General features: G+C 44.5%; 1 protein-coding gene and 1 long non-coding RNA gene across 9 annotated transcripts in view; one reads left to right on the forward strand and one right to left on the reverse strand.

Annotated features, from left to right (window-relative positions):
* lypd6b (LY6/PLAUR domain containing 6B) overlaps positions 1–25,968 on the forward strand; it is a 192,227-nt gene that overhangs the window by 116,698 nt on the left and 49,561 nt on the right. The window lies entirely within an intron of this gene.
* The window catches only part of LOC132209827 (uncharacterized), a 90,479-nt gene continuing 89,680 nt past the window's right edge, over positions 25,170–25,968 (reverse strand). Inside the window, exon 3 of the long non-coding RNA XR_009445963.1 lies at positions 25,170–25,813. This is a non-coding gene — a long non-coding RNA (uncharacterized LOC132209827). The remainder of the gene's footprint in view (positions 25,814–25,968) is intronic.

Below are 25,968 nucleotides of genomic sequence, written 5' to 3' on the forward strand. Positions count from 1 at the left end.
TGCTGTATCCACTGTACCCGGTGTGGCTGCCTCTACATTGGGGAAAGCAAGCGGAGGCTTGGGGACCGCTTTGCGGAACACCTCCGCTCGGTTCGCAACAAACAACTGCACCTCCCAGTTGCCAACCATTTCAACTCCCCCTCCCATTCCTCAGACGACATGTCCATCATGGGCCTCCTCCAGTGCTACAATGATGCCACCCGAATGTTGCAGGAACAGCAACTCAAATTCCGCTTGGGAACCCTGCAGCCCAATGGTATCAATGTGGACTTCACAAGCTTCAAAATCTCCCCTTCCCTCACCGCATCCCACAACCAGCCCAGTTCTCCCCTCCCCCCACTGCATCACAAAACCAGCCCAGCTCGTCCCCTCTCCCCACTGCATCCCAAAACCAGCCCAGCCTGTCTCTGCTTCCCTAACCTGTTCTTCCTCTCACCCAATCCCTTCCTCCCACCTCAAGCTGCACCTCCATTTCCTACCTACCACCTCATCCTGCCTCCTTGACCTGTCCATCTTCCCTGGACTGACCTATCCCCTCCTTACCTCCTCACCTATACATTCCTCTCTACCTATCTTTTCTCTCCATCTTCGGTCCTCCTCCCTCTCTCTCCCTATTTATTCCAGTTCCCTCTCCCCATCCCCCTCCTCTTCATCTGGCTCCATACTTTGTTATCCCCTCTCTCTCTATTTATTTCAGAACCCCTTACCCCTCCCCCAGTTCTGAAGGAGGGTCTAGGCCCGAAACGTCAGTTTTCCTGCTCCTCTGATGCTGCTTGGCCTGCTGTGTTCCTCCAACTCTACACCTTTTTATCACTGTACGTGTTGGCCTGCCTTACGACTTCAAACTGAAAATCATTTGCACTTAATTAACAAAGTGTGAAGCTGGATGAACACAGCAGGCCAAGCAGCATCTCAGGAGCACAAAAGCTGAAGTTTCGGGCCTAGACCCTTCATCAGAGAGGGGGGATGGGGTGAGGGTTCTGGAATAAATAGGGTGAGAGGGGGAGGCGGACCAAAGATGGAGAGAAAAGAAGATTGGTGGGGAGGTAGGGAGGGGATAGGTCAGTCCAGGGAAGACGGACATGTCAAGGAGGTGGGATGAGGTTAGTAGGTAGGAAATGGAGGTGCGGCTTGGGGTGGGAGGAAGGGATGGGTGAGAGGAAGAACAGGTTAGGGAAGCAAAGACAGGCTGGGCTGGTTTTGGGATGCAGTGGGGGGAGGGGACGAGCTGGGCTGGTTTTGGGATGCGGTGGGGGAAGAGGAGATTTTGAAGCTGGTGAAGTCCACTTTGATACCATTGGGCTGCAGGTTTCCCTAGCGGAATATGAGTTGCTGTTCCTGCGACCTTCGGGTGGCATCATTGTGGCACTGCAGGAGGCCCATGATGGACATGTCATCATAAAGAATGGGAGGGGGAGTTGAAATGGTTGGCGACTGGGAGGTGCAGTTGTTTATTGCGAACCGAGCGGAGGTGTTCCGCAAAGCGGTCCCCAAGCCTCCGCTTCGTTTCCCCAATGTAGAGGAAGCCAAACCGGGTTCATTGGATACAGTATACCACATTGGCAGATGTACAGGTGAACATCTGCTTAATATGGAAAGTCATCTTGGGGCCTGGAATGGGGGTGAGGGAGGAGGTGTGGGGGCAAGTGTAGCACTTCCTGCGGTTGCAGGGGAAGGTGCCGGGTGTGGTGGGGTTGGAGGGGAGTGTGGAGCGGGCAAGGGAGTCACGGAGAGAGTGGTCTCTCTGGAAAGCAGACAAGGGTGGGGATGGAAAAATGTCTTGGGTGGTGGGGTCGGATTGTAGATGGCGGAAGTGTCGGAGGATGATGCGTTGTATCCGGAGGTTGGTGGGGTGGTATGTGAGAACGAAGGGGATCCTCTTTGGGCGGTTGTGGCGGTGTCGGGGTGTGAGGGATGTGTTGTGGGAGACGTGGTCAAGGCCGTTCTCGACCACTGTGGGGGGAATGTTGCGGTCCTTGAAGAACTTGGACATCTGGAATGCGCGGGAGTGGAATGTGTCATCGTGGGAGCAGATGCGGTGGAGGCGGAGGAATTGGGAGTAGGGGATGGAATTTTTTCAGGAGGGTGGGTGGGAGGAGGTGTATTCTAGGTAGCTGTGGGAGTCAGTGGGCTTGAAATGGACATCAGTTACAAGCTGGTTGCCTGAGATGGAGACTGAGAGGTCCAGGAAGGTGAGGGATGTGTTGGAGATGGCCCAGGTGAATTGAAGGTTGAGGTGGAAGGTGTTGGTGAAGTGGATGAACTGTTCGAGCTCCTCTGGGGAGCAAGAGGCGGCGCCGACACAGTTATCAATGTAACGGAGGAAGAGGTGGAGTTTCGGGCCACATTGTTTTCATTGTGTTTCAGGAGCAAAACTTTTGAATGTTACAATTGTTATGTAAATAAACAAAACAGCTGAACAACAAAGATTAATGAACCAGTTTGTCTTTTTGAAGATGAATGACTTTGAGACATTAAAGGCACCATGAAATGGCATGCTTTTCTTGCTTGAGGCAAGGGTTGTTGGCCAGAGCACATGGGAAATCCCATGTTCTTCTTTGTCTGGGACTGTGGCATTTTGTTCTCTTATACAGACAAATGACGAAGGTGCAGAAAATGCAGAATCTCCAATGCTACTCTCTTCCTGCAGCGCTGTACTGATTTCTAGTCTGGGTTAAAAAGCTAAGGTTAGGGGTAGAAATTATAGCCTTCTGACAGAAAGGTGACAGTGCAATTAATGGACCAAGGCTGATGCCAACATTTGTTTGCACACTGAATAATTTTATTTGCAAATGCCACTCCAATCAGAAGCGGACCATGCCTCTTATGAATGGATTTGAAACAAGCCAACTGAGCATTCGATTAGAAACTAAATCTGGAGTCTATGGCCTTGTGACATGCAGCATGTCATAAATGATTGTTTTGAAGTACACATCAAAATGGATCAGGTATTTTCGGTTATTTCGAACATAAAGTTATCAGAGTCCAAATGCAGACTTGTGTTGGTGAACAAAGACCGGTGTAGCACAGGAATAGGCCCTTTGGCCCACCAAAACTGCGCTGACACACAATGTCTTTCTAAACTAAAAACCTTTTGCGCCTGCACAGCCCATTTCTCTCCATTCCCTGCCTATTCATATATCTGTGAAGATGCCTCTTAAATGTTGCTATTGTATCCACCTCCACCACCTCCTCTGGCACTTACCACCTTCCATATAAAACCCTTGCCTCTCACATCTCCTTTAAATTTATCCCCTTTTACCTTAAACCTATGTCCCCTAGTAATTGACATTTCAACTCTGGGAAAAAGATCCCGACTATTCATTCTATCCATGTCTCTCATAATTTTGTGAAATTCTATCAAGTCACCCCTCATCCTCCGACATTCACATGAAAATAAACCTAGTTTGCCCAATCTCTCCTCATAGCTAATAACCTTCAAACAAAACAACACCCTATTAAACTATGTTTGTACTCCCTCCAAAGGCCCCACATGCTACTGGAATAGAACATAGAACATAGAACATAGAACAGTACAGCACAGAACAGGCCCTTCAGCCCACAATGTTGTGCCGACCATTGATCCTCATGGATGCACCCTCAAATTTCTGTGACCATATGCATGTCCAGCAGTCTCTTAAATGACCCCAATGACCTTGCTTCCACAACTGCTGCTGGCAACGCATTCCATGCTCTCACAACTCTCTGCGTAAAGAACCTGCCTCTGACATCCCCTCTATACTTTCCACCAACCAGCTTAAAACTATGACCCCTCGTGCTAGCCATTTCTGCCCTGGGAAATAGTCTCTGGCTATCGACTCTATCTATGCCTCTCATTATCTTGTATACCTCAATTAGGTCCCCTCTCCTCCTCCTTTTCTCCAATGAAAAGAGACCGAGCTCAGTCAACCTCTCTTCATAAGATAAGCCCTCCAGTCCAGGCAGCATCCTGGTAAACCTCCTCTGAACCCTCTCCAAAGCATCCACATCTTTCCTATAATAGGGCGCCCAGAACTGGACGCAGTATTCCAAGTGCGGTCTAACCAAAGTTTTATAGAGCTGCAACAAGATCTCACGACTCTTAAACTCAATCCCCCTGTTAATGAAAGCCAAAACACCATATGCTTTCTTAACAACCCTGTCCACTTGGGTGGCCATTTTAAGGGATCTATGTATCTGCACACCAAGGAATGTGTGGCAACCAGAATTATATGCAATATTCTGAATGTGGCCTAACTAAAGTTCTATTACAGCTGCAACATAACTTGCCAATTTTTATACTCAATGCCCCAGCTGAGTAAGGCAAGCATGCCAAATGCTTTATCCACTTGCATTGCCATTTTCAGGAAACTGTGTGAACTTGTATGCCAAGATACCGCTACATGTTAATTCTACTAATGGTTCTGTCGCTTACTATCTATTTCCCTTCTACATTTGATGTTCCAAAATGTACCACCTCGAATTTGTCTGAATTTAATTCAATCTGCCATTTCTCTGCCAAAGTCTCCAGCCTATCTATATCCTGCTGTATTGTGTGGCAATCTTCCTCACTATTCACAGCTCACCTAATCCTTATGTTATCTGCAAACATATTAATCAGGTCTAGCAGGAACTGCAGATGCTGGAGAATCTGAGATCACAAGGTGTAGAGCTGGATGAACACAGCAGGCCAAGCAGCATCAGAGGAGCAGGAAGGCTGACATTTCGGGCCCTTTCTGAAGAAGGGTCGAGGCTCTCTACTAATCAGGCCACCTACGTTCTCCTCCAAATCATTTACATATGTTATAAACAACAGGGGTTGCAGCATGGATCTCTGTGGAACACCATTGATCATTGATCTCCAGTCAGAAAAATACCCTTCCACTCTGTCTTCTATAACTAAGCCATGTAACCAACGCACTGAAGATCCCATGTAAATTCACCTTTTGTATCAGCCTGCAATGAGGCCCCTTATCAAAGGCCTTGATAAAGTCCTTAAAAATTACATCCTCAGCCCTATCGTCATGAATCATTTTTGTCAGTCCCTCAAAAAAACTCAAGCAAGTTTGTGAGGCCCAACCTTATCCACTGAAAACCCTGCTGCCTATCACTAAAAGTCCATATTTTGTCAAATATGAGTAAATCCTGTTCCTAAATACCTTCTCAAATAATTTCTTACCACCAACGCTGTATGACTTGTAATTTCTTGGATTATCTCTGTTGCCCTTCATAAACAAAGGAACAACGTTGGCTGTTCTCCAGTCCTCTTGGACCCCTCCTTTGACGAAAGAAGATACAAATATTTTGTATAAGACTTCAGTAATTTCCTTACCTGCCTCCCTCAGCATTCTGTGATGGATCCCATGAGAGGCTTATCTACCTTAATGTTTTTCAAAATACAGAACATTTCCCCTTTTTTATATTGACATGCCTTACAATATCCATATTTTTCAGATGCAGACAATTTCTGAAAACAGCATTATCACTGACTGTGGGTTTCTTTGGATGTTACTGTGCTATCCTTAGCAATCTCACACAAAAAAAATGTGTGGTCTAGTTTTCTTGCCTATATATGTCATCAACCTAACCAGTCTGGTGCAAACAGGTCACATCAAAAGAGCAAAATTAAATTTGTGGGCAATTGGATTGTGGCCATAGCACTATTTCCTCTCTTTCCCCTAACACAACTCTTGACTCTGTCTAACACAGCCTTAAATGTATTCACTGACTGTACCTCTACAGTGCAAGAGAATTTTGAAGTCTAACAACCCTCTAAAAGAAATTTGCCTTCATCTCAGACTTAAATGGGAGATCTTCTATTTTTAACTTGTCCCCAGTCCTAGATTGCTCCATGGCAGGGACATGTCTTCCTAACACTTACTCTATAGAACCCTCCCAAAAATCATTTATGTTTCAATAAGATTAGCTCTCATTCTTCTAATCTCCAATGATGTAGACCCAACCTGCTCGATTAGAGTGAGTGCTGCTATTTCCAAGGATGGAGCTTTGAAACATACTTGCAGCCTGCCATTAACAATCCTACAAGTCACTCTTGCTAGATGAAGGTCTTATACTTAACCCATTGCTTACTACTCGGAGATAATGGAAACTGCAGATACTGGAGAATCCAAGATAACAAAGTGTGAAGCTGGATGAACACAGCAGACCAAGCAGCATCTCAGGAGCAAGGAGCAATGCTCTCTGATGAAGGGTCTAGGCCCGAAACATCAGCTTTTGTGCTCCTGAGATGCTGCTTGGCCTGCTGTGTTCATCCAGCCTCACATTTTATTATCTTGGAATTCTCCAGCATCTGCAGTTCCCATTATCAGCTGAGTAGTAAGCTGGATTAACACAGCAGGCCAAGCAGCATAGGAGAAGAGAGATAAGCTAGATTAACACAGCAGGCCAAGCAGCATAGGAGAAGAGAGATAAACTGGATTAACACAGCAGGCCAAGCAGCATAGGAGAAGAGAGACAATGGGAACTGCAGATGCTGGAAAATCCAAGATAACAAAGTGTGAAGCTGGATGAACACAGCAGGCCAAGCAGCATCTCAGGAGCACAAAAGCTGACGTTTCGGGCCTAGACCCTTCATCAGAGAGGGGGATGGGGAGAGGGAACTGGAATAAATAGGGAGAGAGGGGGAGGCGGACCGAAGATGGAGAGTAAAGAAGATAGGAGGAGAGAGTATAGGTGGGGAGGTAGGGAGGGGATAGGTCAGTCCAGGGAAGACGGACAGGTCAAGGAGGTGGGATGAGGTTAGTAGGTAGCTGGGGGTGCGGCTTGGGGTGGGAGGAAGGGATGGGTGAGAGGAAGAGCCGGTTAGGGAGGCAGAGACAGGTTGGACTGGTTTTGGGATGCAGTGGGTGGGGGGGAAGAGCTGGGCTGGTTGTGTGGTGCAGTGGGGGGAGGGGACGAACTAGGCTGGTTTAGGGATGCAGTAGGGGAAGGGGAGATTTTGAAACTGGTGAAGTCCACATTGATACCATATGGCTGCAGGGTTCCCAGGCGGAATATGAGTTGCTGTTCCTGCAACCTTCGGGTGGCATCATTGTGGCAGTGCAGGAGGCCCATGATGGACATGTCATCTAGAGAATGGGAGGGGGAGTGGAAATGGTTTGCAACTGGGAGGTGCAGTTGTTTGTTGCGAACTGAGCGGAGGTGTTCTGCAAAGCGGTCCCCAAGCCTCTGACATCTGTTTTGAATCTATCACCCCTCAATTTGTAGCTATGCCCCCTCGTACAAGCTGATGTCATCATCCTCAGAAAAAGACTCTCACTGTCCACCCTATCTAATTATCAGGTTAGGCTTAGATAACAAGGTGTAGAGCTGGAAGGACACAGCAGGCCAAGCAGCTTCAGAGGAGCAGGAAAGCTGATGTTTTGGGCCGAGACCCTTCTTTAGAAATGGGAGAGGGGAAGGGGATTCTGAAATAAATAGGGAGAGAGGGGAGACAAATAGAAGATGGATTAAGGAGAAGATAGGTGGAGAGGAGGCAGACAGGTCAAAGAGGCGGGGGTGGAGCCAGTAAAGGAGAGTGTAGGTGGGGAGTTAGGGAGGGGATAGGTCAGTCCAGGGAGGATAGACAGGCCAAGGGGGCGGGATGAGGCTAGTAGGTAGGAGATGGAAATGGGGCTTGAGGTGGGAGGAGGGGAGAGGTGGGAGGAAGAACAGGCTAGGGAGATGGGGACAAGCTTGTGATAATGGGAACTGCCGATGCTGGAGAATCCACGATAACAAAGTGTGAAGCTGGATGAACACAGCAGGCCAAGCAGCATCTCAGGAGCACAAAAGCTGACGTTTCGGGCCTAGACGCTTCATCAAAGAGGGGGATGGGGAGAGGGTTCTGGAATAAATAGGGAGAGAGGGGGAGGCGGACCGAAGACGGAGAGAAAAGAAGATAGGTGGAGAGGAGAGTATAGGTGGGGAGGTAGGGAGGGGATAGGTCAGTTCAGGGAAGACGGACAGGTCAAGGAGGCGGGATGAGGTGGTAGGTAGGAAATGGAGGTGCGGCTTGGGTTGGGAGAAAGGGATGGGTGAGAGGAAGAACAGGTTAGGGAGGCAGAGACAGGCTGGGCTGGTTTTGGGATGCAGTGGGGGGAGCAATAAACAACTGCACCTCCCAGTCGCAAACCATTTCCACTCTCCCTCCCATTCTCTAGATGACATGTCCATCATGGGCCTCCTGCAGTGCCACAATGATGTCACCCGAAGGTTGCAGGAACAGCAACTCATATTCCGCCTGGGAACCCTGCAGCCATATGGTATCAATGTGGACTTCACCAGTTTCAAAATCTCCCCTTCCCCCACTGCATCCCAAAACCAGCCCAGCCTGTCTCCGCCTCCCTAGCCTGTTCTTGCTCCCATCCGTCCCTTCCTCTCACCTCAAGCCGCACCTCCATTTCCTACCTACTAACCTCATCCCGCCTCCTTGACCTGTCCGTCTTCCCTGGACTGACCTATCCCCTCTCTACCTCCTCACCGATACTCTCCTCTCCACCTATCTTCTTTACTCTCTACCTTCGGTCCGCCTCCCCTTCTCTCCCTATTTATTCCAGTTCCCTCTCCCCACCCCCCTCTCTGATGAAGGGTCTAGGCTGGAAACGTCAGCTTTTGTGCTCCTGAGATGCTGCTTGGCCTGCTATGTTCATCCAGCTCCACACTTTGTTATCAACACTTCAAGACTGTTTAAGCCTGCTGCATAAAATGTGACTTCCATAGTCCAGTCTGAGGAGTTTGGAACAGTAAATGTGGGTTCTGCTTAGACTGAGCATTGTTTTCAATTCGCCCAGCAAATTCATGTTATGTGCCTGTGTAATTCAAGTTCTGCCCCTTATCAGTCAAAGTTGTATTAGTTGGGGAAAAAGAAGGTATGACTTTTGCATCCATTTGTCACCCCCATTTTAAAGCTATTTGGAATCATCCTGACTCGGCAAAGATCAAAGAGCAAAGATCGGGCCTGGAATTATTATTTTCTGGTTGGTCTCTACAACCAGCACTAAAGCTGCCAGCAGTTCTTGACCTGTCCATGGCTGTGCTAGTCAGGGGAGGGCCCTTGTTCTTTTTGCTTGGACGAGGCTGTAAAGCTACCTGGAAACGTTCAATATCTTTGTCTAGTAGTGTTCTTCATGATGAATATCAATAAGATTTGGAAGCAGAATATCGTAAATGAGCATGATTCTGCCTTCACTTGATCTGGTCGCAGATTTACCTTCTAACAGGAATCAAAGCTCTGCTGTATCTCCGATATTTTTCTTTAAAACCCTGTCTGCTTGTAACTTTCCTATCCAAATTCAGTTATTTTTAGCACAGTTTGAAGATGAAATCACCTGCACAATTTATTTCCATCTGTAGCTCAACAGCAATGTGTCTATTCACTGGGCCTTTGGAGAGCCTTCTGTGGATTTAAGCTCCAAGAATCTGTATACCCCATGGGTACATCATTTAGTACAGTTATGAGTTTTGAGCACTGCACATTATGAAATTGGAGCCCATCCAACTGAACATAATCTCAAGGACTATTAATGTACAAGGGAGCCTTATTGTGACTAACTCCATTGTGAAGGTCAAATGCTTTATTCAAGCATTACTGTTGAATAATCAGCATTGAATTAATTAGTGTCCAATCAAATCATTAATTTAAACTAAGGTTCTCCACAACAGAGAGGCATAAACAGAATGGCGACACAGTTGTATTTTTCTAATTTCTGAATAGTCACTCACTTTACTGTAATGAATTGCTTTTGTTATGAAGTTAGCTCTATTAGCACTTCTGCTTGGCCTCATGTAGGGCAGTTTAAGTGGTGGTAGGCATTGTTCTCACTTCCTGACGAATTGCCTCACACAAATGTTGAAATCATTAGGATCCTGTAACTTGCTAGGATCTGTAGAATCTGTTTTCTCAGTGGGAAATTGACTCTTTTTATTGGCTCACGTACTTCGTTTATTGTCAGCTTCCTGGAACAAATCTGCAAACAGTCATATAACAGATGCTCACGACTTTGGTGCTTTTTTGACCTCAGGCTTCTAATCCCCATGTCCTTTCATCATGAAGATGGTCTACTGCTGCCTCCAAACCTTCCCTGACCCTTTTCCTCTGTGCTCTGTTAAATGTTAGAGGATCTAAAATGTAACTGCCCATATATTATACTATACTAGGCCTGTTGTGTTGTATTTTTGTCCTGACTACTCTCTTAAAATAACAAACTTTAATAGTTTAAACAGCCCTGGTATAACAGAAACAAACTTACAGTTTCATCAAGGTCTACAGCATAGAGACAGGCCCTTCAGGCCAATTTGCTCATGCTGCCCAGTTTTCACACTTTAAACTAGTTCCATTTGCTTGCATTTGGTCCTTATCTCTCCATTCCCAAAACAACATTCTGAGCTCTTAATCTGAACTACCAGCATCTTTTTTCCACCAGCACCCCATACCCACCACTCCTTCCCCCCAGACTGTAGCATAAATACTGTCCCCTCCACACTTCACCTCTGCTCTGATGAAGAGTCATCTAGACTTGAAACATTAATTTGCTCGCTCTCCATTGATGCTGCCTGATGCACTGTGATCTTCAACATTTTTGTTTTCAGTACAGATTCCAGCATCTGCAATAATTTGTCCCTCCATACCCATCCCATCCATGTGCCTGTCTAAATGTTTTTAAATGACAAGATTGTACTTGCTTCCACCACTACCTCTGGCAGCTCATTCCAGACATTCACCACCCTTTGTGTGGAAAAAGTATGCCTCTGGACCCTTTTCTATCTCTCTCCTCGCACCTTAAACCTATGTCTTCTAGTTTTAGACTCCCCTGCCATGGGGAAAAGCTGTTGTTTCACTTCCTTAACAATGCCTCTCATGATTTCTTAGACCTCTGTAAGGTCACCCCTCAGCCTCCTATGCTCCAGGGAAAAATGTCCCAGCCTATCCAACCCCTCCTTATAACTCAAACCTTCCAGTCTAGCTAGCATCCTAGTAAATCTTTTCTGCACTCTTTCTTGTTTAATAATGCCCTTTCTATACTAGGGCAACCAGAACTGCATGCAGTACTCCAAATGTGGCCTCGCCAACATCTTTTACAGCTGCATCAAGATACCTCCAGCTCCACGCTGTGTTATCTCTGACTCCAGCATTGGCAGTTCTGACTATCTCAGGGCTGGATTATACATGCAATGATAAAGTCCTGGAGAGTGTTGCTGAGCAAAGAGACCTTGGAGTGCACGTTCATGGCTCCTTGAATTTTCACACTATTCACAGTTTCAAGGTAATCCAAAACATTTTATAGCCAGTAAGGTACCTTTGAAATACAGTTAATCTGTGGAGAGCAAACTCTTGATAGCACCAGTAAAGTAGCAACCAACTAACTCATCATTAGTGACATTGTTTGAATGATAAATAGTGCCTGGAATTCCCTACTGTTTTTGGGTGAGGAGTGGCAGATGGAGTTTAATTTAGATAAATGGGAGGTGTTGCACTTTGGTAAGGCAAATTGGGGCAGGATGTATACACTTAATCAGAGATAATGGGAACTGCAGATGCTGGAGAATCCAAGATAACAAAGTGTGAAGCTGGATGAACACAGCAGGCCAAGCAGCATCTCAGGAGCACAAAAACTCCTGAGATGCTGCTTGGCCTGCTGTGTTCATCCAGCCTCACATTTTATTATTATAGAGGAGAAGATGTTTGGTATGCTTATATTTATTGATCAGTGCATTGAATATAGGAGTTGGGAAACCATGTTGTAGTTGTACAGGACATTGGGGAGGCCACTTTTGGAATATTGCATTCATTCCTGGTCTCCATACTGTAAGAAAGATGTTGTGAAACTTGAGAGTTCAGAAAAGACTTACAAGGAGTGTTACGAAGTGTTAGAGGGTTTGAGCTATAGGGAGAGGCTGAATAGGCTGGGACTATTTTCCCTGGAGAATTGGAGGCTATGTAAATCTGTGTAAATCTCTCGATCCCGCAATCAGTCAATGAACACTCGCAGTCTGTCTGGCTCCTTGAAACTTTGCTCTTTATTTTCTTCAATTGGCTGGGTACAGATCATCCAGAATCACAGAAGTTGAGCACTTCCGTACTTCTCGTAGGAGCTGCACATCATAGGTTAATACAAAGACATTTTATACTTTTATTAAAGCAGAATACATGGCGTGATCGCATAGTGTTTTCAATGTATTTCCAATCAATACATGATGTTGCTGCATTGATAGTTACCTTATCCAATAGTACTAACTGGTAAACAACTTATGTCACAATGCTTAGGTTGCTGAATTGTCCCACCATATAGCGCCATAACATTTGCGACTGAAGGTCAGCTAAAATGGTTAGTACTGCATTATCTTATCATTACAACATTATTTATGCTGCAGCCCTAGCAGAATGCGAAGTTCCCAGGCTAAAAGAGCAGATCTAGCAGAATTCACAGTTCCCACGGTTCCCAGGCTAGAAGCCATTTTGGTGCCAACTTGCACAGGAGCCATTTTGTGCCTGCACCCAAATTACAGACTCACATCTCCCCGCTTTGGTCATTCCATGACCACACAAAAGGGATGGAGAAAACTAGTTTAGTCCAGGGTGATGGACGCCAGGGCCCGCCGATCTTCCTCCGTGACCATGGAGGAATCAGGACTGGGCAATTGATCAACATCCTCTGCGGGGCCGTAGTCTGGGTGAAGGAGTAGCATTCTCTGCGAGGAACTGATAGCAGTAATAGAAGTCACTAATCTAGTAATGATACGTTTAACGATGGAGATACCAACACATAAACAAAGCAAAACAATACTGAAATAAAGTGTTAAACTGAGTAGCTAAGGGTGACCTTATAGAAATTTATAAAATCATGGGGGTCTTGGATATGGTGAATAGCCAAAGTCTTTTCTCCAGGGTAGTGGAGTCTAAAAGTAGAAGGCATAGGTTTAAGGTGAGAAGGGAAACATTTAAACGGGACCTAAGGGGTAATTTTTTCATGCAGAGGATGGTGCTTTAATAGAATGAGCTGACAGCAGAACTGGTGGAGGCCGGTACGATTACAACATGTAAAAGGCATCTGGATGGGTATGTGAATTGGAAGACTTTAGAGGGATATGGGCCAAATGCCAGCAAATGGAACTAAATTAAGTTAGGATGTCTGGTTGGCATGGACGAGTTGGGACAAAGCTTCCATGCTGTACAGCTTTATGACTCTATGAGCTGTATATTAATGCCAGTGTAAAATTCATCAATATTTTGCTGAATGGAATGTCTATTTTTTTCTGTAGAAGTATTGATTATAGAGATTTGTATAAATAAGATTCAAATATATTTAGAATAGTTCTTTTAAAGCACACTGACAGCAGCAGAACTGATCAATGATCACAGTGATTTGTGCAATGATAAGTATATAATATTTTGCTTCATATCTTGTTTCTGATAATTTTTCTTGTCTCTTATATAACTTATAATGTATCAAATAATACTGATAATCCCAACTTTATACTGATACTGTTTTTTTTAATCAACATGAAGGGACACATAAGAAAACATACCATACTGATTAACTTAAGATGACTGTGTGGTAGGACTTTGTGGTATGAAAATATATTACGTGTCGGGAACAGAAGGAAAGCCCTTTGTCTGAGTGAATCCTTCAATTGTTGTCTTGTGTTGCTCATGAAAAAGTAGACCTGTACAAGAGTCGATAAGTGTGAAACTGGTAAAGCACTGCAGGTCAGACAGCTTCCGAGGAGCCGGGGAGTCAGTATTGTATGCTGAAGCCCTTCATCAAGACTGGGGGAGTCCTGACAAAGGGGTTCGGACTGAAACACGGACTTCCCTGCTCCTCAAATGCTATTTAACCTGCTGTGCTTTTCCAGCTTTACATTAATAAACTCCAGCTTCCAGCATCTGCAGTCCTTTCTGTTTCCAAATACCTGTACATCAATGCAAACGTCCAGTTTACAATGAATGATTTACCTTCAGCTGATGCGCTGTACGTGATCTGTAGACGTACAGGAAGATCAGATTTAAACTACATTTAAACAATATTAGTATGAAGGATTGTTTCCAAGATAAATCATTTTGTAGGATCATGGCTCCTGTCTGTCTGCTGTCTGGTGGAAAGTTTAAATAATGAGGGAAAAGAAACAGTTTTAGAAACAAATGTGCATCAATGATATGGAGTTGTGCATGTTCGAGATATCCTCTATCTTGACAGCTATTCTCTTTCATTGTGGGCCACAGCCAAACAATACACAATATCTGGAGAAATGTGAGGTGAGGAAGCACAGTTTAGTACAGGGAAGTAAATTTTCTGAAGGGAGTTTAACTCTGAGAAGAAAGTGCTTTTGAAATACTTCAAGGCTTTTGTTAAAGATTCTGACTTTGCAATTGCTATATTTTCCCATCCTCTCACCCCTTAATGAGACATCAGGTAGCCACACACAATTACTTGATTGTGTCATCTTGGCCACCATCAGTTAGATCCTCAAATGCTTAGGAAAGCTGTTGATTTTTGCTTGACAATAAGGTTGGAGTAAATTTATTTGCAAATGAGCTGCAATTGCACTGTTTTTGTATTGCTGCATTTCCATTATTCCAACATTCCGATTGTCATATTCCCAAAAGCTACTTTTTCCAGCTTGTCATTTTTGTACAATTCTTCAGCTCTCAAACTGCCATTGAGCAAGAAATCATCCACCGAACTACTTATATACTTGTGACTACCACCTAACAATCTAACTTAATTTCCTACCTTCATACCCTAGGGTTGCCTGTTTACCTGAGAATCTATTCTATATATAAGATCTAACCTCGCATAATCTCACAGTACCTTATCCAAAATCATTTTTGTTTAGTTATTCGTGGGATATGGTCTTCACTGGCTGAGTCAATATTTATTGCCCATCCCTGCTTGGCCTTGAGAAGTGCTCGTGGTTTGTCTTCTTGAAATTCTACAATTCATTCGGTATTCTCACTATGCCATTAAGGAGGGAGTTCCAGGATAATGACTGAGCAACAGCGAGGTAACGGTGATATATTTTCAAGTCAGGATGGTGTGTGTCTTGAAGAAGAACCTTCAGGTAGGGGCGATCTCATATATTCGCTGTTCTTGTCTTTCCAGCGGTAGTGTTGTGGGTTTGGGAGATGCTGTCTAAGGAGTTTTGATGAATTTCTGCATCATGTAGTTGGTACATATTGCTGCTATTGTATGTCACTGGTAGAGGGAGTGAATGTTTACAGACATACTGCCCAAACAAGGTGACTATTTTGTCCTGGACAATTTCAAGCCTGTTGAATGTTGTTAGAGCTACACTCATCCAAGCACATCAAGAGAATCCAAAAGACCACAAGAGCATAAAACCATAAGACATAGGAGTGGAAGTAAGGCCATTCGGCCCATCAAGACCACTTTATCAATCTCTGCCTTTTAGACATTTAACATCCCGGCCTCCACTGCACTCTGTGGCAATGAATTCCACAGGCCCACCACTCTCTGGCTGAAGAAATGTCTCCTCATTTCCGTTTTAAATTTACCCCCTCTAATTCTAAGGCTGTGCCCATGGGTCCTAGCCTCCCCGCCTATTGGAAACAACTTCCCAGTGTCCACCCTTTCTAAGCCATATGTTATCTTGTAAGTTTCTATTAGATCTCCCCTCCACCTTCTAAACTCTAATGAACACAATCCCAGGATCCTCAGCCGTTCATCATACATTAAACCTAGCATTCCAGGGATCATCCATGTGAATCTCCGCTGGAGACGCTCCAGTGCCAGTATATCCTTCCTGAGGTGTGGGGCCCAAAATTGGACACAGTATTCTAAATGGGACCTAACTAGAGCTTTATAAAGTCTCAGAAGCGCATCACTGCTTTTATATTCCAACCCTCTTGAGATAAACGACAACATTACATTCGCTTTCTTAATCACGGACTCTACCTGCAAGTTAACTTTTAGAGAATCCTGGACCAACACTCTCAGATCCCTTTGTACTTCTGGTTTTTGAATTTTCTCACCGTTTAGAAAATAGTCCATGCCTGTATTCTTTTCATCCAAAGTGCAAGACCTCGCATTTGCTCACATTGAATTTCATCAGCCATTTCCTGGACCACTCTCCTAAACTGTCGAAATCTTTCTGCAGCTTCCCCACCTCCTCAGTACTACCTGCCTGTCCACCTTTCTTCGTATCATCGGCGAACTTTGCCAGAATGCCCCCAGTCCCTTCGTCCATGTCATTAATGTATAAAGTGAATAGCTGCGGCCCCAACACTGAACCCTGCAGGACACCACTTGTCACCGGTTGCCATTCCGAAAAAGAGCCTTTTATCCCAACTCTCTGCCTTCTGTCAGACAGCCAATCCTCAATCCAAGCCAGTAGCTCACCTCAAACACCATGGGCCCTCACCTTACTCAGCAGCCTCCCGTGAGGCACCTTATCAAAGGATTTTTGGAAGTCCAGATAGATAATATCTACTGGGTTTCCCTGGTCTAACCTACTTGTTACCTCTTCAAAGAATTCTAACAGGTTTGCCAGGCACGACCTCTCCTTAGTAAATCCATGCCGACTCGTTCTAATCTGACCCTAATCTTTCCATCTTTTGTCTTGATTCTTTCTTAAGCAAGGGGGTTACAGCAGTGATTTTCCAATCATCTGGGACTTTCCCAGAATCCAGTGACTTTTGAAAGATCATAATCAAAGCCTCCACTATTTCCTCAGCCACCTCCCTCATATCTCTAGGATGTAGCCCATTGGGGCCAGGAGATTTATCAATTTTTAGACCTTATAGCTTTTCTAACACTTTGTCTTTTGTAATGCCTACCATACTCAACTCTGCCCCCTGACTCTCCCTAATTGTTGGCATACTACTCATGTCTTCCACTGTGAAGACTGACGCAAAGTACAGATTAAGTTCTTCCGCTATTTCCTTATCTCCCATCACTAGCCTTCCAGCATCAATTTGGAGCGGCCCAATGTCTACTTTTGCCTCTCGTTTGTTTCTTATGTATTGAAAGAAACTTTTACTATCATTTCTAATATTACTAGCTAGCCTACCTTCATATTTGATCCTCCCCTTTCTTATTTCCCTTTTTGTTATCCTCTGTTTGCTTTTGTAGCCTTCCCAATCTTCTGATTTCCCAGTGCTCTTGGCCACTTTATAGGCTGTCTCTTTTTCTTTGATATATTTCCTGACTTCCTTTGTCAGCCATGGCTGTCTAATCCCACTCCGGATAATCTTTCTTTTCTTTGGGATGAGCCTCTGTACTGTGTCCTCAATTACACCCAGAAACTCCTGCCATTGTTGCTCTACTGTCTTCCCCGCTAGGCTCTGCTTCCAGTCGATTTTTGTCAATTCCTCTCTCATGCCCCTGTAATTACCTTTATTTAACTTTAACACCATTACATCCGATTTTGCCTTCTCTCTTTCAAACTGCAGACTGAACTCTACCATATTATGATCACTGCCTCCTAAGTGTTCCCTTACTTTAAGATCTTTTATAAAGTCAGGCTCATTACATAGCACTAAGTCCAGAATAGCCTGCTTCCTTGTGGGCTCCATCATAAGCTGTTCCAAAAAGCCATCCTGTAACATTCCATGAATTCCCTTTCTTTGGATCCACCGGCAACATTATTCACCCAGTCCACCTGCATATTGAAGTCCCCCAAGATCACCGTGACCTTGCCTTTCTGACATGCCCTATCTATTTCCCAGCGCATCTTGCGCCTCTGGTCCTGATCACTTTTAGGAGGTCTGTACATAACCTAAGGTTCGTATCTAAGGAGGTCCTAACGAGGTCAGTATCGATGGTTGTCAGGTTTTGGGAGTCAGGAAGTGAGTTATTTGCTGCAGGATTTGTACCTCTGTGCTTGTAGCCACATTATGTTTATGGCTTGTCAAGTTCATTTTCAGGGCAATGGTAACCTGTATTAGTAATGTGGGAATTCAGAAAGACGGTGGCATTGAATATCAAGGAATAATAATTTGAGTCTTTCATTGGAAATCGTTATTGCCTATCGTTTGTGTCACACAAATGTTATTTGCAACTTGTCTGTCCAAGCCTGGATACTCTCCAAATATTGCTACATTTGGATTTCTCAGTATCTGAAGGGTTACATTTTGTGCAGAGCATTATGCCATCATCTGTGTAAATCCCCACTTCTGAGCTTATGATGGAGGGCCTGTCATTGATGTAAAAGGTGAAGAGAGTTCACACCAGGACACTACTCTGAGGAATTCACTGGGGAGTCTAGACCTACGAGACATGCGTTAATAGTAAGGGAGTTGCAACTCTGGTTTAAGATGTGGAGTTTTTTTTAAACCTAGAGGGTTTTGAACTTTTAGAAATCTTTACCACAGAGGGCTGTGGTTGCTCAGTCTTTGAGTATGTTTAAGGTAGAGACTGGATATCAGAAATCGATCATTTGCATGCAGGATTCTGTGGATGATCTTGGTAAAAGGCATTGAAATGTTCAATCAGCCGTGATTGAAAGTGGTCATGTGAGGAATGACGAAGGTAGCTGGCATGGGTGTGCTCCTCCGAGCTCCAAGTAGAAGTGAGCAGAAGTTGACCTAAACCAGCTGTTTAAATTCTGTGACTCTGTATTGCGGCATGTAACTCACTTCCTGACTCCCCAGAGCCTGACTGCCATCTTCAAGACAGAATTCAGGAGTGTGATGGTGCAGTCTTCACTTGCCTGAAATCACAGCAGTTCCAAAATTATTCAAGATGTTTGACACTATATTGTACAAAGCAATCCATGCGATTGACACCCCATGCATTACCTTCAACATTCACTTTTTCTGTCACTGATCTACAGTGGTACCATGTGTCATCCACAAGAAGCAGTTCAGCTAATTGCCCAGGCTCCTTTAACAGCACGTTCCAAAGCCTTGACCTCTACAACTAAGAAGGACAAGGAGAACAGATTTTTGGGTACCACCATCATTGCAAGTTCCCCTTCAAGCCATACTTCCCTGACTTCACTTCCATCCCTCACTGTCCCTAGACTAACATCCTGGCACTCCATTCCTGATTGCATAGTGGTGTTTCTACACCACGTGGATTGCAGCATTTCAAGAAGGTGAACTCACCGTCCACTCAGCGGCTAATAGGAATGCATTACCAACACTGGCCTAGCCAACAATGCTGAAACCCAAGAGGCTTTTGTCCCATTGCACCTGCAAAATGTGGGCTTAACAACTATTTCAGACGTGAACCTTGATGCCACAGAGGAGTCTTCCCAATAGAGTGAGTCATGCACTTCCATTTTGGAACAGTTCAGCATGTAACCCACTATATCTGTTGCTCAGATGCCCGTTTTATGCCAGTAATGCAGGTGCGCCATCAACAAATTTATAAGCTCATAATTCCAGACTGGTCTTTTATATATTGTTACTGGTAATAAAACACATTTCCTAAAATAGACATAAATTTTGCAGATATCAGTTATGTGGTTTTAAATCACATCCATTGTGGAATGTTAAGAGCCTCCTTTTTACTCCTCTGTCACAGATAAATACCAGTAAACTGTTCTGAACATCCCTGAAATACTTTCTTCATTCTGTACATTCAGCTTCTCATCCAAACAACCTGATCATTCCCAATCTGATCAGTTGATTGCCACAAGTGCTTTGGTGTTTTAAAACTGGGATAGTGGTGTTCAACACAGAGCTCAGTTTGGCTCAATCCCAGTTTGATTTGTAATTTTCTAAAAATCTCTTCCCTTCTACTGGAAGAGTTAGCTGATTCGTATATTTCAAATGCTTTAAACGTATTCAGCATTTAGGACCAGACGTGAAAATATGGTAACTGTTAATTTGCAATCATAATTCCTCTCACAGCACTCTTGCTGCTGTTTGTATGGCAATACAAAACAGATATTGAGTGTTTATATTCTCTTGGGACTCATAAAGTGTGAACTTATAGTTAAGCAAGCAGAGAAGCTCAGTGTTTCAAACTCACAAATCTTCATTCAAGTGTTGCTCCCAAAAACATTTTACTTGAAAAATGATATCCATTGTACCTTGTCTAGTTTCTCTTTAAAGGCAATTATACCACTCACTTCAAACCATCTTGCGGTCATGAGTTTCAAATTCTCTCCTTTCTTTGAATGTAGTAGTTCCTTCTGAATTTATTGTATTTTCTTGCCAAATATGTTGATGGCCTCTATTTAATATTCTTCTCACAAGAGGAAACCAATATCCACTCATTTGAAACCTTTCATAATTTTATTGACCTCAATTAATTGGCCATTCAGCAAACCACTCTGAAGAAGGAAAGACTGTCATCCTTCCCTGATATAACATTTCTTATCAAAGAAAGTTATGTTCTAAGGCATGTCTTAAAAGAAGAGAGTGAGGTGGAGACGTGAAATGGCTAAAAGAGAGAATTCCAGAGACAAGGACCCGAAATTGGTGGAGTACCTGGGAATTCGGAATGTTGTAAGCTTGGAGGAGACAGTAGAGCCATGAGAGGTAGAGTTTCAGGGGATTTTAAAACAAACATGAGAGTTTTGAAGTTAAGATGTTGCTTCTGGTTGAGCAGCAGCGCGAGCGGGAGCTTGGACCAGGGGCCTGTTGGGAAGCCGGTGAGTCACTGTTTTTGAATCTTTAAAAAGCTTACCTCGTGAATAGGCGGAGGTACGCTGAGCAGTAGCCAACACGGTACTGGTGAGTGAGTGAGGTAATATATTTGTGTGGTTGCGTTACCCGAAACACTACCCGGGTAGTGTCTCCCACCCATCCTCCTCCTCTAACCAAAAAAAAGGTTCTGTGTGCCTGATTGGTAAGGTAACAAGTTTATTTTTTAATCTTTATTTTTTAACAGTCTTGGGAATTTAGAATAATGGGAACGGAGGTCAGGGCAGTTGAATGTTCCTCCTGCAGAATGTGGGAGGTAAGGGTCACCACCAGTGTCCCTGCTGACTACATCTGCGGGAAGTGCACCCAACTCCAGCTCCTTGAAAACCGCGTTATGGAGCTGGGGCTGGATGAACTTCAGATCATTCAGGAGGCAGAGGGGGTTATTGAGAGGAGTTACTCCTCAGGTACAAGAAAAAGGCAGATGGGTCACGGTCAGGGGACGGAAAGGGAACCGGCAGGCAGTGCAGGGATCCCCTGTGGCCATTCCCCTCAACAATAAGTATACCGTTTTGGATACTGTTTGGGGCGGACTACTTACCAGGGGAAAGCAGTGGGGCACAGGTCTCTGGCACAGAGTCTGTCCCTGCTGCTCAGAAGGGAAGGGGAAAGAGGAGCAGAGCATTAGTTACTGGGGACTCCATAGTTAGGGGGACAGATAGGAGGTTCTGTGGAGATGAGAGAGACTCACGGTCGGTGTGTTGCCTCCCAGGTGCCAGGGTGTGTGATGTCTCTGATCGTGTTTTTGGGATCCTTAAGGGGGAGGGGGAGCAGCCCCAAGTCGTGGTCCACATTGGCACCAACGACATAGGTAGGAAGAGAGATGGGGATTTAAGGCAGAAATTCAGGGAGCAAGGATGGAAGCTGAGAGTTAGGATGAACAGAGTTGTTGTCTCTGGTTTGTTGCCCGTGCCACGTGCTAGTGAGGCGAGGAATAGGGAGAGAGAGGAGTTGAACACGTGGCTACAGGGATGGTGCAGGAGGGAGGGTTTTGAATTCTTGGAATAATTGGGGCTCTTTCTGGGGTAGGTGGGACCTCTACAAGCAAGATGGTCTTCACCTGAACCAGAGGGATGCCGATATCCTGGGGGGGGGGGGGGGGGGGGGGAGTTTGCTAAGGCTATTCGGGTGGGTTTAAACTAATTCAGCAGGGGGATGGGAACCAAAATTATAGTTCGAGTATAGAAAAGGTTGAGAATAGGGAGGTCCAAAATAAAGTTTCAGGGACACAAGATGGCACCGGCAAGCAAGAAGTTGGTTTGAAGTGTGTCTACTTCAATGCCAGGAGCGTCCGGAATAAGGTGGGTGAACTTGCAGCATGGGTTGGTACCTGGGACTTCGATGTCGTGGCCATTTCGGAGACATGGATAGAGCACGGACAGGAATGGTTGTTGCAGGTTCTGGGATTTAGATGTTTCAGTAAGAACAGAGAAGATGGTAAAAGAGGGGGAGGTGTGGCATTGTTGGTCAAGGACAGTATTACAGTTGCAGAAAGGATGTTTGGGGACTCGTCAACTGAGGTAGTATGGGCTGAGGTTAGAAACAGGAAAGGAGAGGTCACCCTGTTGGGAGTTTTCTATAGGCGTCCGAATAGTTCCAGAGATGGAGAGGAAAGGATAGCAAAGATGATTCTCAATAGGAGTGAGAGAGACAGGGTAGTTGTCATGGGGGACTTCAACTTTCCAAATATTGACTGGGAACACTATAGTTCGAGTACTATAGATGGGTCAATTTTTGTCCAGTGTATGTAGGAGGGCTTCCTGACACAGTATGTAGATAGGCCAACAAGGGGAGAAGCCACATTAGATTTGGTACTGGGTAATGAGCCTGGCCAGGTGTTAGATTTGGAAGTAGGTGAGCACTTTGGTGATAGTGATCACAATTCTGTTATGTTTACTTTAGTGATGGAAAGAGATAGGTGTATACCACTGGGCAAGAGTTATAGCTGGGGGAAAGGCAATTACGATGAGATCAGGCAAGATTTAGGGAGCATAGGATGGGGAAGGAAACTGCAGGGGATGGGCACATTAGAAATGTGGAGCTTATTCAAGGAAAAGCTCCTGTGTGTCCTAGATAAATATGTACCTGTCAGGCAGGGAGGAAGCTGTAGAGCGCGGGAGCCGTGGTTTACAAAGGAGGTGGAATCTCTGGTCAAGAGGAAGAAGAAGGCTTATGTTAGGATGAGATGTGCCGGCTCAGTTAGGGCGCTTGAGGGCTACAAGGTAGCCAGGAAAGACCTAAAGAGAGAGCTCGGAAGAGTCAGGAGGAGACATGAGAAGTTGTTGATGGATAGGATCAGGGTTACCCCAAAGGCTTTCTATAGGTATTTAAGGAATAAAAGAATGACGAAAGTAAGATTAGGGCCAATCAAGGATAGTAGTGGGAAGTTGTGTGTGGAGTCAGAGGAGATAGGGGAAGCACTAATGAATATTTTTCAACAGTATTCACTCTAGGAAACGACAATGTTGTCGAGGAGAATACTGAGATACAGGCTGCTAGACTAGGTGGGATTGAGGTTCACAAGGAAGAGGTATTAGAAATCCTACAGAGGGTGAAGATAGATAAGTCCCCTGGGCCGGATGGTATTTATCCTAGAATCCTCTGTGAAGCCAGGGAGGAGATTGCCGAGCCTTTGGCATTGATCTTTAACTTGTCATTGTCTACAGGAATAGTGCCAGATGACTGGAGGATAGCAAATGTGGTTCCCCTGTTCAAGAAGGGGAGTAGAGACAACCCTGGTAATTATAGACCAGTGAGCCTTACCTCAGTTGCTGGTAAAGTGTTGGAAAAAGTTATTAGGGATAGGATTTATAATCATCTAGAGAAGAATAAATTGATTAGGTATAGTCAGCACGGTTTTGTGAAGGAAAGGTCATGCTTCACAAACCTTATTGAGTTCTTTGAGAAGGTGACCAAACAGGTAGATGAGAGTAAACCGGTTGATGTGGTGTATATGGATTTCAGCAAGGCGTTCGATAAGGTTCCCCACAGTAGGCTATTGTATAAAATGCGGAGGAATGGGATTGTGGGAGATATAGCAGTTTGGATCGGAAATTGGCTTGCTGAAAGAAGACAGAGGGTGGTGGTTGATGGGAAATGTTCATCCTGGAGACCAGTTGCTGGTGGTGTACCGCAAGTGTCGGTGTTGGGTCCACTGCTGTTTGTCATTTTTTTATAAATGACCTGGATGAAGGCGTAGAAGGATGGGTTAGTAAATTTGCAGATGACACTAAGGTCGGTGGAGTTGTGGATAGTGACGAAGAATGCTGTAGGTTGCAGAGAGACATAGATAAGCTGCAGAGCTGAGCTGAGAGGTGGCAAATGGAGTTTAATGCAGACAAGTGTGAGGTGATGCACTTTGGTAGGAGTAACCGGAAGGCAAAGTACTGGGCTAATGGTAAGATTCTTGGTAGTGTAGATGAGCAGAGAGATCTCGGTGTCCATGTACACAGATCCTTGAAAGTTGCCACCCAGGTTGACAGGGCTGTTAAGAAGGCATACAGTGTTTTGGCTTTTATTAATAGAGGGATCGAGTTCCGGAATCAAGAGGTTATGCTGCAGCTGTACAAAAGTCTGGTGCGGCCGCACTTGGAGTATTGCGTACAATTCTGGTCACCGCATTATAAGAAGGATGTGGAAGCTTTGGAAAGGGTGCAGAGGAGATTTACTAGAATGTTGCCTGGTATGGAGGGAAGGCCTTACGAGGAAAGGCTGAGGGACTTGAGGCTGTTTTTGTTAGAGAGAAGATGGTTGAGAGGTGACTTAATTGAAACCTATAAAATAATCAGTGGGTTAGATAGGGTGGATAGAGAGAGCCTTTTACCTAGATTGGTGACGGCGAGCACGAGGGGGCATAGCTTTAAATTGAGGGGTGAAGGATATAGGACAGATGTCAGACGTGGTTTATTTACTCAGATAGTAGTAAGGGAATGGAACGCTTTGCCTGCAATGGTAGTAGATTCGCCGACTTCAAGTACATTTAAGTCGTCATTGGATAAGCATATGGACGTACCTGGAATAGTGTCGGTTAGATGGGCTTGAGATCGGTATGGCAGGTCGGCATAACATCGAGGGCTGAAGGGCCTGTACTGTGCTGTAATGTTCTCTATGTTCACTGGGAACCAGCGTAGGTCAACAGATGCAAGGTAGGTGACTCTGACTTACAACAAGCCAATCACTCACAGTAGAGTTTTGGGTGACTCCAAGTCCGTTGAGGATACTATGTGGAAGACCAGCCTTCCACAGTGATAAACTTCTGAGTGATGAAGGCATGGGCCGTTGCTTCTGCAGTAGGTGAGCTATGGTAAAGGCAAAGTCAGAGATGTTATGGAGTTGGAGGTGGCCTTTTCTTTTCCACAGCACCTCATTTGATCTTTCCTCATAATTATATCTTGATAATTCTTAGGAAAATCTAATGAATTGTTTTACACTCATCCAGTGCTTCAATATCCTTTTCTGTAGTTTTGGCACATGCAGCATGTGCATAGTTCACACCAGATGGGGCAGGCTATAAAACGCTTTCTGGCTAGTGATAGGAATGTCCATTGAGTGAATAAAGAAAATGTTACACCTCAGCGCTGATTGGAACCTCCAGACTATTTCTGACAACAGCTTTGATTCGAAATGTTGTGTCTGCTTTCTCTCCACTGATGTTGTGACCTTTGCTGAATTTCACCAACAATTTGCTTCGGTTCCAGATCTCCAGCATCCATTGTTCTTTGTTTTGTGTGAGACTATTTCCAAATTTTTATTCCTATAGTTTCAGTATTTGTAATTTTTATAGCCTTATTTATCAAGTGCATGGGCTCAGAGTTGGTTATGAATTCCACCAAGTTGTCACTGCAACATAAACTTGGCACACTAAATTGGGCTGTTATTTCATGAGTCTGCAAAGTGCTGCAATTAAATTGTCTCAGACAGAACACTTGGCATTGTTTCACAGCAGGAGAAGTATTATCAAGTAACCAACAAGGGCAAGAGTATTTCCTCTGTAATTGTGTGGAATTATTTTTACAGCTCTCTGTTTATTACAAATTAGGATCCTGAAATTCAATGAGATGTGATTCTTCGAGCTGCAGCAGAATACTGAGATAACAAGCTGAAGCCAGCGGAAGTCTTGCTTTCCAAGTTTTGTTGACCTTTGTCCCTGTTGTAAATTTGTGGTTTCTTGTTCAGCTAGATCAATCAAACAGACACTTTCTTTTGTTTTCTCTGATGGATCTGCCTGTATTTTAATATGAACACAGGGTTAGGAAATTAGTCAAATCATCTCAGCCTGAGCAACGATTGAAGCATTACCATGAAGTAGAGAGATTAACAAGTAATAAAACACAAATTTGCATACATTATGGCAGTCGCAATGACCACAGAACTCC

The sequence above is a fragment of the Stegostoma tigrinum genome, chromosome 7, assembly GCF_030684315.1.
Source record: "Stegostoma tigrinum isolate sSteTig4 chromosome 7, sSteTig4.hap1, whole genome shotgun sequence".
Lineage (NCBI taxonomy): Eukaryota > Metazoa > Chordata > Chondrichthyes > Orectolobiformes > Stegostomatidae > Stegostoma > Stegostoma tigrinum.